The following is a 12705-nucleotide window of genomic DNA, read 5'->3' on the forward strand; positions in this document are numbered from 1 at the left end:
TTTTATATAGACAAGCTGTCTGGATGTATTTAAATATTGTGGGTGTGTTCCTCAGCATTCAAGTTAGAGGGCAACCTTTAATGTATTGCTGTATTAATAAAATAATATTGAGATTAAAAACAGCAGGTTTCTTGTCCCCCTGTGGGGTGGGATTGCTATGGTGGGGGTATTAGATCACAGATATTTCTCCTTAATTTAAATCAATCAATAGAAATGTAAATATCTTCCATAGATACATGTCCATAAACAGCAATTCAATCTGCCCGTGATAGTGGGATTCATTTGCAGAATCTCACTGTGCTAGAAACATTACCAGCTGGTGAGATTATTTAACAACTTGCTTGGCAAGTGGTTAATATTCCTCAATAAAGCCCAACCATCGCAGGCACCTTCTACCTTAAAACAAATTGCAGGTTCATAGTAGGTTTTAGCATGCTTCTCACTGGACTATGATAAATATATACGTTGAGGTACTGTATACTCATAGCACTAAAGGTGACACATTCTCTCCTTCAAAAAATGCTGAAGATTTTGAAGATACGGGGCCTCATTACGACCCTGGAACTGACAGAACGAAGGAGGCCAGTATGGGACCGGCCCCCTTCATTCCGTCAGGGCCGATTACGAGGTTCCCTTTGCGGGACCCGGATCAGACATCTGGTAAAACCAGATGTCTTTTCCGGGTCCCGCGAGGGGAAGAGGGAGGTAACAACGGGACACTTGTAATGTGCCTCTTGTTACCTCCATCCCCATTCACCTTGAGCCCTATGGAGGCTCAAATGGGAATGGGGAATGGTTCCTGCAAGGAGGAATTACCGGGTCCTCCTATGTCGGAATGACCCGGTTTTTCCTCATTGCAGGAACTCGGTAATGGAGCCCGGTTTGGAGGATGCCTCCAAACTCGTAATGAGGCCCACAGCTTTATCAATACCGATACATATAGTGCCAGACTAACCCTTGGTTGTTATGGTATGTCTATTAGCAGTAATCCAACCTCTTACAGTGTTAAACCTATCTATGTGTATGCATAGCTGTATAAAACATTTCACACATGTCATATCCTGTTGTCTTTGTATGGAGACTTGATGATTCCCTTGAATCTTCATTCTCTCATAATGCAATCTTCCAAGTGAAGGAAATGCACTTTGAAGTTTAAAAGTTATATACTGGGGAAACTATGTGTGTTGCCACAAACACCCCACTCCAATAGGCTGGCTCATTTGGAAAGACACGGATTAGATCCTTAACTGCCTTAAAGCATTCACCATTGTCTGAGCCCCAGGCACCTTTTAATTGCTATGTTACATGCTGTCAAGTTTATTTAATTGAAATATAATGCATCTCACTAACAAGGGTGCACAGTGCATGGTTGTTCATCCAAATAATAGCAGTGTCACAAAAAGAAGATTTTCTCAACAAATGTATGATACAAACAGTGTTTATTTATGCAGTCATGTTACACTAATGACCCATAAGGTGTATTCTAATATTCTGAGAGAGGAGGAGAAGATGATGTACAGTATGTTTTATGCAGATTGAGATAAATGTTTTTTGCTATGGTATAGTGTGTTCAGTTCTTTTTAAGTGAAAATGACATCATTAGCATTGGTGTCTTCATGCATAGCATGTGCAAATGGCCATTGCAGTCATAATCTTGGAAATCTGGCCTGTGCTTGTTCAGAGCACAGTTCTCAATGAAGGTGGTCCAGATTTTTGGTAAAATAGAATTAACTAGTAATGGATCCATTAGCTGGGTGGGAGAGGAATGGGTGTGCCTATATCCTAACCTTAAAATACATGAAATATAAGCCTAACATTGAAATGTTAATGGGAATGTATAGTTTATGAGGGGCACAGGGTCAAAAGTCATAAGTCTGCTCCTTTAGTAAATCTGATTTAAAGGACCAGGTCCCCACAAACCTCTTGAGTTGAGGTAGAGGAATAAGATAACCTATTATGTGTCTGTTTCATGTCCTGGGGTCTCAGAATATATGGTCAGCACACTGTTATTTAATGATGATCTCCCACAACTTTGTGATGCATATATTTGAAAACAAAGCAAGTGTGTTCATTTAAAAGGCACTGAATAATAAAATAACATTATCAGCTATACGTTTTAAGCCATTTGATGAATAAAAAATATGAATATGTATACATGATTAATAGGTTTTTATTGTTCAATAACCTTCCCATATTACTGGCTACTGGAACATGCAGGATGTCCATGAATGCTGACTTTTCTAGTGATTCCGAATATATAGGCTTCAAAGATGGTATAGGCTCTTACAAGAATTTATAAGCGAAAGATGTATTTCAGTCCAATTTATTCATAATTCCAGAGGAGAGGATGGAATTACCTCCCCTAGTCACACAGCAAAATGCACTACACCAAGCACAATAAAGGATATGATTGTTAGCAGTCTCAGTATCTGAAGAGATCCTATCATAGGCCACATTTAATTAGAGATTGCTGCATCAAACAATGCTGCATTTGTGGGGTTTGTGAAGTATGTAAAGCTAAGCACACAGGAAGTTGAGTTTTATTTGGGAAATCTGCAGATGAGCTTGCCTAACAGGAGAAGTGCTGATTGGGGTTCCACCTGGATGTAGCTGATAGATACCACTTTGATTGATACCTCCCTCAAAAAGTTCTTGTCCAGAGGGAATCAAACATCATAGCTTTTCCCAAGACAACTCCAGATTGTGTGAAGTGGTAAATGAAAGTAGGGGACAGAATGGCATATGAGCTTAGTTGGTAAAAGTACCTGGGGCTGTTGAGGTTACTTCCTGTCCTGGGCCTTTAAAAAGACAAACTATAAGCGATTACAATAACCCTATTCATGTAGATGTGTTTTGCAAGAATTAGGTAATCCCCAGATAGCATCTAAAAGTATTTTGGGGGAATACTTTTGAAGCTATGCCGCTAAGACTGTAATAGGAACTTTATGGAGTATACTTACAAGTTTACACAGGGACATTCTATTTCTGAATATGTGACATGGTGCACAACACTATTCACAGTTTCGCAGGAATTGATAGACTTCTTGATCTATGGAAACCATAGATTTAGACATTTTGAAAAAAGTCGTATACCATGTTAAAGCAGAATAGAAAGGAAACACATTTATCCCCTTTACTACGCCTTTATCCCATTTTTTCTAAAGATTAAATCATTTTTTTAAATAACCTCACACAGAAAACAAAGAATCATGCCTTTTCAATGTTTACATTTCTGAGCTCATGCTTGCGTGATGCATTTAAATTAATCTAAATAGTGTGCTATATAAAATAAAAGCTTTTATTCTAAACCAAAATCTGTAGTCAAAGTAGCCAAAATGACCATAGCCTGTGTTTATTTATGTTCAAGCTAGAAACCAATTGTGTACAGCACATTGGGCCTCATTACGAGGTTGGAGGTAGCCATGGTCCTATTAGCACCATAGCTACCCCCTTACCACATTCCGGGTCCGGGTTCTCGGAATAGGGAAGTACCGGGTCATTCCAACCTTGGAGGACCCAGTAAATCCCCATTCTGAGAACCATTCCCCATTCCCATTCGAGCCCCCATAGGGGATAAGGAGTTAACGGCAATGGCACCCTTACCGTTGCCTTTAACCCCTTACCGCAGACCTCGTAATGAGGCCCTTAGTGTAGAAGAAGACCTAGAATAAAAAATGTTATATGTGAATACAATGTTTAATGCCAACACTGGTCGATGATGCCAGAGAAACGAACGCAAACACTATATTGTGAAGTATATATTACAGTTGGTTTTGTGTTTTCTTTGAAGTGTGATGCTGACAATTCTTGAAAATGTGGATTTTTATATTGGACAGGCTTGCTATTTTGTCTAGAATAGTTATTTGTAAACAAATGGATGTGTGTGCACTTTGTGAAAGTCAAACATTAGTGATGTAATAGTAGGCAGGGTATGTTTCTTTTCTGTAAACAAGAATTCTGTATTTTTGTGGAATATTGTGGGTGACTTCCTCAGGCTTCAGAGGTAGAGGAATGTGTGTAATCTTGATTAGTTATTAAAAAAAAAGAGGGGGTGGTGGGGTTGTTGCAGGGACATTCATCAGTAAAACACATCTTCTAAACTGGGATACATTCCGTAGATTAAAGTAGTCAGAATGTCCACTTCTCCAAGCAACATGCCAGTTGAGAGCAATTGCTTGGATACCAGCAAATCCAGCATTTCTAAGTCAACTAAGAATCCAGATGAACTGCAATAGCACATTAGAGAGCCACCTTCAGTATGTTTAACTTTATTCTACCAGTACCCCTGCATTTTCCATGGACTCATATCCTGCTTGATTGTTATCTTGAAGCTGGAGGCCTGGGCTGTCAGAATTGGAATGAATGAGATGAACTTTGCTCTCCTCTTCAAGAAACCCTCAGCGAGTTACCACCAAACTCTACCAAGGATACTTCAAATAAGCACATTTTGTGTCAACTAGGCATTTGATTGGGGCCAACTTCAGGTGCTTGACTTAGTTGCAATTGGCAAAATCATTTTTTTTTCTAATTTAGTTGCAAGCATCATGTATGTACCCCAGTAGTGTCCCAAATCATGTACAGTCTGCAAAATGAACCAGGTGCCTGAGGCTAAGGTGGAGCTTGCAAGATTGCGGACAATATTTAAGGCACTATTATCTCAAGAAAATATACTGTTTATCAGAGAAATGTTTATTTTATTTTTGTATTGCTTATAGCTCAAGAGCAGCAGAGCGCTCTACAACAGGATTTTGCCAAAATTGCCAAAATTGAGCTTGGCATTTTATACAGTAACGCAGTACTGTTGGTCGAGACAGAGGGATTTTTATTAGTCCGGCAGGACTTGTTGAAACAGCCATGTTTTTAGTGTTTTAGGAAACTGGAGGATGGTAGCTGCATTTCAAGCCTCTACTAGGATAGACTTCCATATGATCAGGGTGTGACAGGAGATGGACTATTTCCGAGTCTTATCTTTACAGGCTAGCTTTTCCTCCAACCTTTTGACATCAATCATATTGTATTCTTATTGCAGATGACCCTTCATGGGTCTGTCCTACCCTTTCAGGAACAGTTAGGTCACTTGTTTTCACTTTTTCCTAGAAGAAGATTCATAAGACATCGAGGCACAGGCTTGCTACGAGATGCAATCGGGACACTGCTGTCATGTGAAAAGTAAACAATCCAAGAGAGGGAGGTCAGCTCCAACCATCTCTGAGTGCAGGCAAACCTGGGGTGGATCAGATCACTAGAAGAAAGCCTATGGAATATGAGGTTGCGCATGGCATGGTGAGACTTTTAATGGCCACAAAAACAATAATTTATCCATCCATTACTAAGACAAATAATCTAAAAAGGTACCTCCTTTCTGTTGAAATGTGTATGAAGCACCATCTAAATCCCTCTGTGTATGATATTTCTCATTTGTTTCAAGAACGTTCCCCTTCGTTCACCTGATAAATATTCATTGCCAGACAGTCAAAGCCTTGCATTCGATATTCAATCATAAGGCTACAGCTACAACATACAGACATCAACATTACATCAAAACTGTACAACCATAAATTGGAACATGAAAGAGATTAAACAATGCAATCACACACAATAATAAGAGGCAATTATAAAAACAGTTACATAAAACCACACCAATAAAATCCCATTTAAAAATCTAAACCACATGAACCTAAAATTAACCTAAGTATCTCATTACCCTTTCCCCTTAAAATCCATGCGTGATACACATTTTGCAAAACAAAAAACAATCGTCTTATCACCAATGGATTTACTAAACAGAATGGCAGTTGGTGTATTGTGAATGCCATGCTCATTAAAACGTGGTTTTAAATACAGTTCCCTGAGTTGTTTATACTTTAGACAAATAAACAAAATATACATCATTTTTTCCCTGGCAAATTGGAACAATACAGGCTGTTCCTTCAGTGTAGTACGTCTTCATCACATGCTGTGATTAAGGTGAATTCACTACTTGGCCTTTCTATTACTGTGTTTGATAGCTACATATGGGCACATTATTGTGGGTTTTTTGTGTTTTTCAAAGATAGCATTTTGAGCAATTGCTCTTTTCATACATTTATGGAGACAGCCTTCTAGGAGGTTCTCCTCTGTATTCATTATGATGCAGGTGAATATTCATGTTGGTCTTCCTACAACTAGAGTCATCTTATCTATAAGTCTGACTTCATATTCCATTGGTTAATAATAATGTATGTGAATATGTCCTATGTGAAGCACTTTAGATTAAAGCGCTATATAAAAAATAAAAAACATATTATATTGCGAGTCCTTTTTATAAGTGGATTTGTAAAGTTTCTTTTCTGATTCATTGAGACCATCTTTGAACAGCATAGGTACTTTTTGTATGTTAACCTTTTGCTACGACTATGTTGTTTTTAAAGGGCTTAATTTGCATATAAATAAACCCAACATTTTATGTCGGTCTATTCAGAACAAAATTAGAGGTACTGGTCGAGACCCCCCGTGCTCCGAATTCTTTTGGTACTCTGCTAGAATACATGTGAGGGTAAGTTATTTCATTAACTTCATCATGTTTTTTTTCATATTAATTATCACTTTATTCTTTTGTACGTAATAAGCCATGGATGACTTATCTACCAACTCTTTTCAATAGATATTTTTAGATAAGGTCCGGTCAAGCTTCTTGGTTAGTTGGGCACAACACTGGCATATATTGTCTACAGCTTGGTTGTGGGATTCACAAGTGATGGGTAGCCTTCTCGGGTAGTTAGTGGGAACGTTTGTGACCATATTTACATTCATGTTTATAAATGTATACTTGGTAGAAAAGATTTCTCTTTACTGTACCTTTTCTTCCATCTTTATGGAACCTTTCCTTCCAGCTTTATGGAACGCCCAAACTTGTTGCTTTTATTTTTTATTCTGACCTGTACTTTTTGCAGTGCAGTGAAGTCCTAAGATTCACTGAACTGGCTTTTGCTCATATGTTATGGGGACACTGACATGTCCTTCAGGCGGTCAGTACTGGGAAACCATTTTTCCCTTAATCGTGTTAATGTGTTACTACTTTTGTATCAGTTGTGGTACCTTTTGTCATTGTACAATGTGGTACATTTTTGTTTTGCTATAGACTAACACCCAGAGGATGTTTGGTTACTCTAGGGGTGCTAAAAGGATAAGATGGTGGCATCCGTGACTCTTTCCCACTTTTTGGGGAATGTTTGTTGCAGCTTTACCACGTTCACCTCATTTGGCTACTAACTGTGGCTACTGGTCAGACATGGCCATGCTAAGAGATTTTTCACTTGTCCTTTTGCTATCTTGTTCTTTAGCCTTCTTCCTGGCATGAGCGGCTAGAAAATCCCTATAAGGACCTCCAGTCCTGGGAAAGTACAACCTTTTGGGGGGCTACTGGAGGGTTGTGAGTGTTTGCTGGCAAGATGTGGCTGGAACTGTCTGGTCCCAATCCACAAACTGATTTCGGTGCGTCTGAGTGGTATGCATGAATATTCCCACCAGCGGTTCTCATTGGGGTGTGTGAGCTAGTCCTGCTATTGGCTAATGCGGGCTACAGTGCTTACCTGGCTTTTAGGATAAGAAAATGACCCCTGCACCCATATTCTTCAGAGATCCTGAAGAAGCCAAGTATCCTATCCAGCTGGAAGACCCGCAAAGAAACAGGAGACCTGATTGAAGGAGGCCTGGCAACCAATTTCTACTGCTGCTGTCCTGGAGGAGCCCTGTCTTGATAGTGATCTTTAACAGTCCTGCGAAGGAGCAGTGACCCTTGGAGTGGAGGGACCATTCATTCCTGATGTATGCTCAGTGCCCTGCCACAGTAAGGCTTTGGAAGTGCCCTGGAACTGTCCATTATGTACATTCTTGTTGCACTACTTGTGTTTTGGTTTATTGTGTATCTACTCATTTACACTAGGGCACATGGCGGTTTGTCCATTTTTGTCTTGCATTGTGTATATTATTTTTGAATTATGACATGATTATTAAATAATATATGTAGGAATTAAAAGATTGGATCCTGGTACTATGTTAGTAATTTCTGCAGGTTCTGTAATAGAATTTTACATTTTAATAGGGTTGCTGTGAGTATAACCTCTTCGACTATATGAGTATGATGTGAATTATTTCAATAAGTCACATATAATAACTACAATAAACACAAGGGAGTGTGCCCACTGGGAATTATTCTATATTTATTCATTGATTGAAGACTAGGTTTCCTGTACTTCCAAAGGGAAGTTAACATAGTTGCAACCTGATGTTTTACCATGTTTAAGAACAAATCACTAACAGTAGGCAATTAATTGAAGATACAGCACCCACAACTAAACATATATGATGTTATTTACATTGGTACATGCAATTTGGAGAATTTCAATCAAACATGTTGTAGCAAAAAATAGTATTCAAGACTTGCCAGCCAAAAATAGGAACAAGTTAAATGAATGGACTGGAATGCAAACAAACACAGGAAACCATGATGAGATACAGTGGAAGAACATTTATGGAAGAACATTTACATATGATGTGAAAATAGCCTAGCTAACAAAAGTCATCTACCCTAGAGAGAAAGGGTAGACTGGCTGGCAAATGCTGTGTATCTGCTGCTGAAAAACAGAACTATATATTCTAAGGCAGAGCCACAAGCAAAAAGGATCTGTGTACGGATGCCACCTAGGATGAAGGCCCAACAAAAGGTAAGGTTGGATATGGCATGCAGTGCACGTTTTGGTCGAAGCTGCAATGTGCACAACCTTAGTCAGGACCAGAAGACGACCCAAAATTAAAATAAATTAATGATCCGTGTCATTGCTGAAGTCAACTTAGATAAAATGCCTAATAAACACTGTGCACTATTCCAAAATTGGAAGTGCAAGCATGGAGAAGCCATGCAGGTGTGCAACCGTAACACCTTTAAACGGCAAAAATACACTTTTCACAGTTCCAGGTTTGTATTGGCAGTCAGTCCCTTTGAACAGTACGAAAATTCGATGAACCAGGCCCATTATATCTAATCACTCCCAGTGGGAGCGCATTTTTCTGCTGTATATGGTTCATAGTTGTGAGGGTTCCCAGCAATGCCTTTGATACTGTAATTGGCAAAATGCCAAAAATGAATTTCATGAGAAGTCATCGGGCATCATATGTTTGAATAGAGTAATCTTCATACCAAAGCCTGTTCTTACAGTCCCAATATCTGGACAGCAATACAGAGTGACAGTCTGCAAAGTTCTTTGGCATCAAAGGCCTGAATGGCTAACATGGAAATAAAAGCTATTGTGGCCAAATGTATCCAAAGTTCGAGGATAAAGATGTAATTAGCAATCTCTTCTATATGTCTGCTCCATGGCACAGAGGATCCAGTATCTTGCAAGAGTAGATCCTTTACCACTTCACTGTGTTTGGCTAAGTAAGGGTTACTCCAACTACATATCTGTTGTAAAAGTGGATTAAGAACAATCATAAAGACAATAACCCGGTCACTCTTACACAAGTCCATTTCCAGGTAAAGATGTGGGGAAGGAATACTTTTGGCAAACACAAGAAGACTTTCTTTAGAAAAATGTTTATCGAAATGCTCAGCATCGGGCATGGCCAATACCCCAACTATTATAAACTGTAGGATGCTGACTGCCTAGCCTGAAGATGGTATCATTTCAAGGGTAGGTGGCAGGGCTCCAGTTCCATGCTCTCTCGATAACCTGGTAATTACTGAGCTGTATTTCTCAAGTATTACATTGCATTTGTCTAATTGAGAGCTCCAGCTGCCATAATCCAAACATCTAACTCCCAGATAGTCATAGATCATCAACTTCCCAAAGACCACATAACCTTTACTTAGGTGGAGTTTAGGCTATTTTTTTCCGAGGGGGTACAAAGGCAGTTGATTTCATTTTAGCTTCAATCATCTTCTGGGCTTTGTCTTTGCAAAACTCGCAGAACAAAATAAATCGGTTTTTAAGCCCTGCTGTGGTGAAAGCTAATAAAACAGGATCATCTGCAAACAGGAATAAAAGTATTTTGTCAGCACCCAACATTGGAGCATCAGTCATGTAAGACAGAAAGCAATCTATCACGTCATGAATAAAGAAGCAAAAGAGCATAGGTACCAATGCACGTCCTTGGCATACCCATGTTTGTACTGGGAGCCTCGCCGCCCTGGCTCCATCTAACTATAGCCTCATTATTTTCAGAGTGCATGAAGTGCATTTAGCATGGGCACAGGGATATTAATTTACTTCATAATTCCCAAAGAGCATCCAGTGGGACACTATCAAAGGCTGTCCTTTAATAATTAAATATTGTATATATATTTACAATTCTTAATGTAACATGTTTCAACAACAGTAGGTAGAGCCTAGGCTATTGCTCAACTGTACTTTTACCAATCTGAAAACCCACCTGCAGATGGCTAATCATATTATTATCATCAAACCACTTGTTAAAATGGCCCAAAGGACCCTGACAAAGAGCTTTCCTGCCAAATTAATTAGATACATGTGATAATGTGTTAGATCCTGACACCTTCCTTTTTATTTTTTTATAGATTGGGATTGTTACAGCTCCTAGCCAGGAACAGGACACGGATAAATGCATCAGATATATGCATGCCTCTGACACCTATCCTAAAGCAAGTGACAAAAGGATTGGTGGAATATCACCGAAATCAAAGATTAAATGGTCCGGCACTACAAAATTCCTGGATTATAAAGATCTTCAAAGATAGTATACGACCCAATTTCAAGGATGTTGGCAAGCAAAAGATAATTATCCTCCATTCCGCTTCAGCATGGTGCTTTTATTTATTGATCACTCTTAAATGTAAATCTAGTCATAGGAGTATTATTACCATTGTGGCAGTCAACATCTTTTAGACATTTCTTTATCAAACAATACATAATTACTATTCTACTTATTTCAAATACCACTAGATTATAGATTCACTTTTTTGAAGGGGAAAACTGGCTAATACCTGGTGATTGCAAAGGGTCTGGTGACTTCATACGATGACAAATATGTTGAATTGCTAAGGAGTCATAATTGCAGACTACAACCATTCTGTTGATGTCCTCCTGAGATCCTCAGATATGCTTGTGGCATTCCAGCATATGTTTTCACCGATTACACTCAGACCCTAAGAGGCAAGTATCTTAAACACACATCATATAGTTAGTGGTGGTCATAATTGATACATCTTGAGGTTAAAAAGCAATCAAAATTGTCATAACGAGTGCATAACAGCAGCCAATCACACACATATGTTTGTATGTTACATGCAAATGACTTGAGCTCCAATTTATGCAGCTTTAGTCGTGTTGAGAACACTGCGAATATTAGAGGACCTTGAAAACTCTCAGCCAATCACCCTTCCCCTGGATCTCAACCCTTCCCAACTACAAGAGCACTGTAAACCAGGCATAGGACAGTAACATAACATGACATACCATAATATACCACATTTGCATGGCTTGTCAAATACATGTTTATCTGAAATCTGTATTGTGTATTGGACCTGCCAGTACTGTAAATATAGGTATACAAGGCCATTAGTAGATTACGTTGTGAGGTGGAACATTGTAAACAAAATGGAAACCTTGAAAAAGAGCAATTAGTCCCTGTTGCAATTTCCTCTGAGACCTGGAAAGTTTTAAAAATGGCCTCTATTAGGGCCTGCATATTTCCAGGGGGCCCTGATGTCGCAGAGTGGTAAAACCTTTAAAAATATGCATCCTGTAGCCATCTCGGCTCCCCATATCCCAAGGCAAGGTGATAGGGAGGCCAAAGCGTGCTCTAACACCGCTGGCAAAATGAAAACAAATCATTTTGTTTCCGCACAGAGGCCTGTGAATCTTAGAATGGCTTATGGTAGTGAGAGAAGGCAATGATAGACATTCATTTTAATTGTGTCATTTGTATAGCGCCTTACAACATATATAAGGTCCCAAAGTGCTGTTGGTCAAATGCCGCCGGTGGGACCGGTGTACACATTTGGGAGAGTTGGGAGGTGCTTTTCAGCCATTTAAAGTAATGTGAGGGTGGGCAAGATCCTGCTTGTCACCCATGACTGAAGGGGGTGTGAATGGGTGCTACTGAGGTAAACCATCAACTTAACAGGGTGGATTGTGTTTAAGGCGATAAAGGAATTATGTGAGAAACTACAGTTCACATTTTTGTCGTTAAAGGTAGCTTCATTCTTATGGCAGAGGTGTTGTGCAATAGTGTTTGTGTTGTATATGAGTGCTGGGTGTGTGGAATGAGCCTGTGCCTTCCGGATAAGTTACTAAGGTACAGTGTGCAAGGGGAGAAAATGTGTTCACTGTACCAACAACAGTGTCTACATCCTGGGTTCAATCTATGTATCAAGAGCAGTGCTATGTTTCACAGACAATCTAACTGCTGAATGAATATATAATATTCTATCCTCTGAGAGGATCTTAGAGTGATAGATTGCCACCCCCAGTTCCTTCTAGTTCGAACAAGGCCCCCTTTCATATTTTCTTATGATGGCATGTGCTTTAGAGTTACTTAAAGTGCCGACTACGAAAGAGGTATCTTGATGTGCCCGATTATCCTCCTCCCGGAAGATGCAAGTGTTTTTTCTAAGGTGCATTTTAAATGTGAAGCATAACCCACCCTCCGCACACATGAGTGCAATACCCTGCCCACTGTCATGGTTTTTAGCAGGTGCAAGTTATT

Source organism: Ambystoma mexicanum, chromosome 8 (assembly GCF_040938575.1).
Source record: "Ambystoma mexicanum isolate Mex_15411 chromosome 8, UKY_AmexF1_1, whole genome shotgun sequence".
NCBI classification, from domain to species: domain Eukaryota; kingdom Metazoa; phylum Chordata; class Amphibia; order Caudata; family Ambystomatidae; genus Ambystoma; species Ambystoma mexicanum.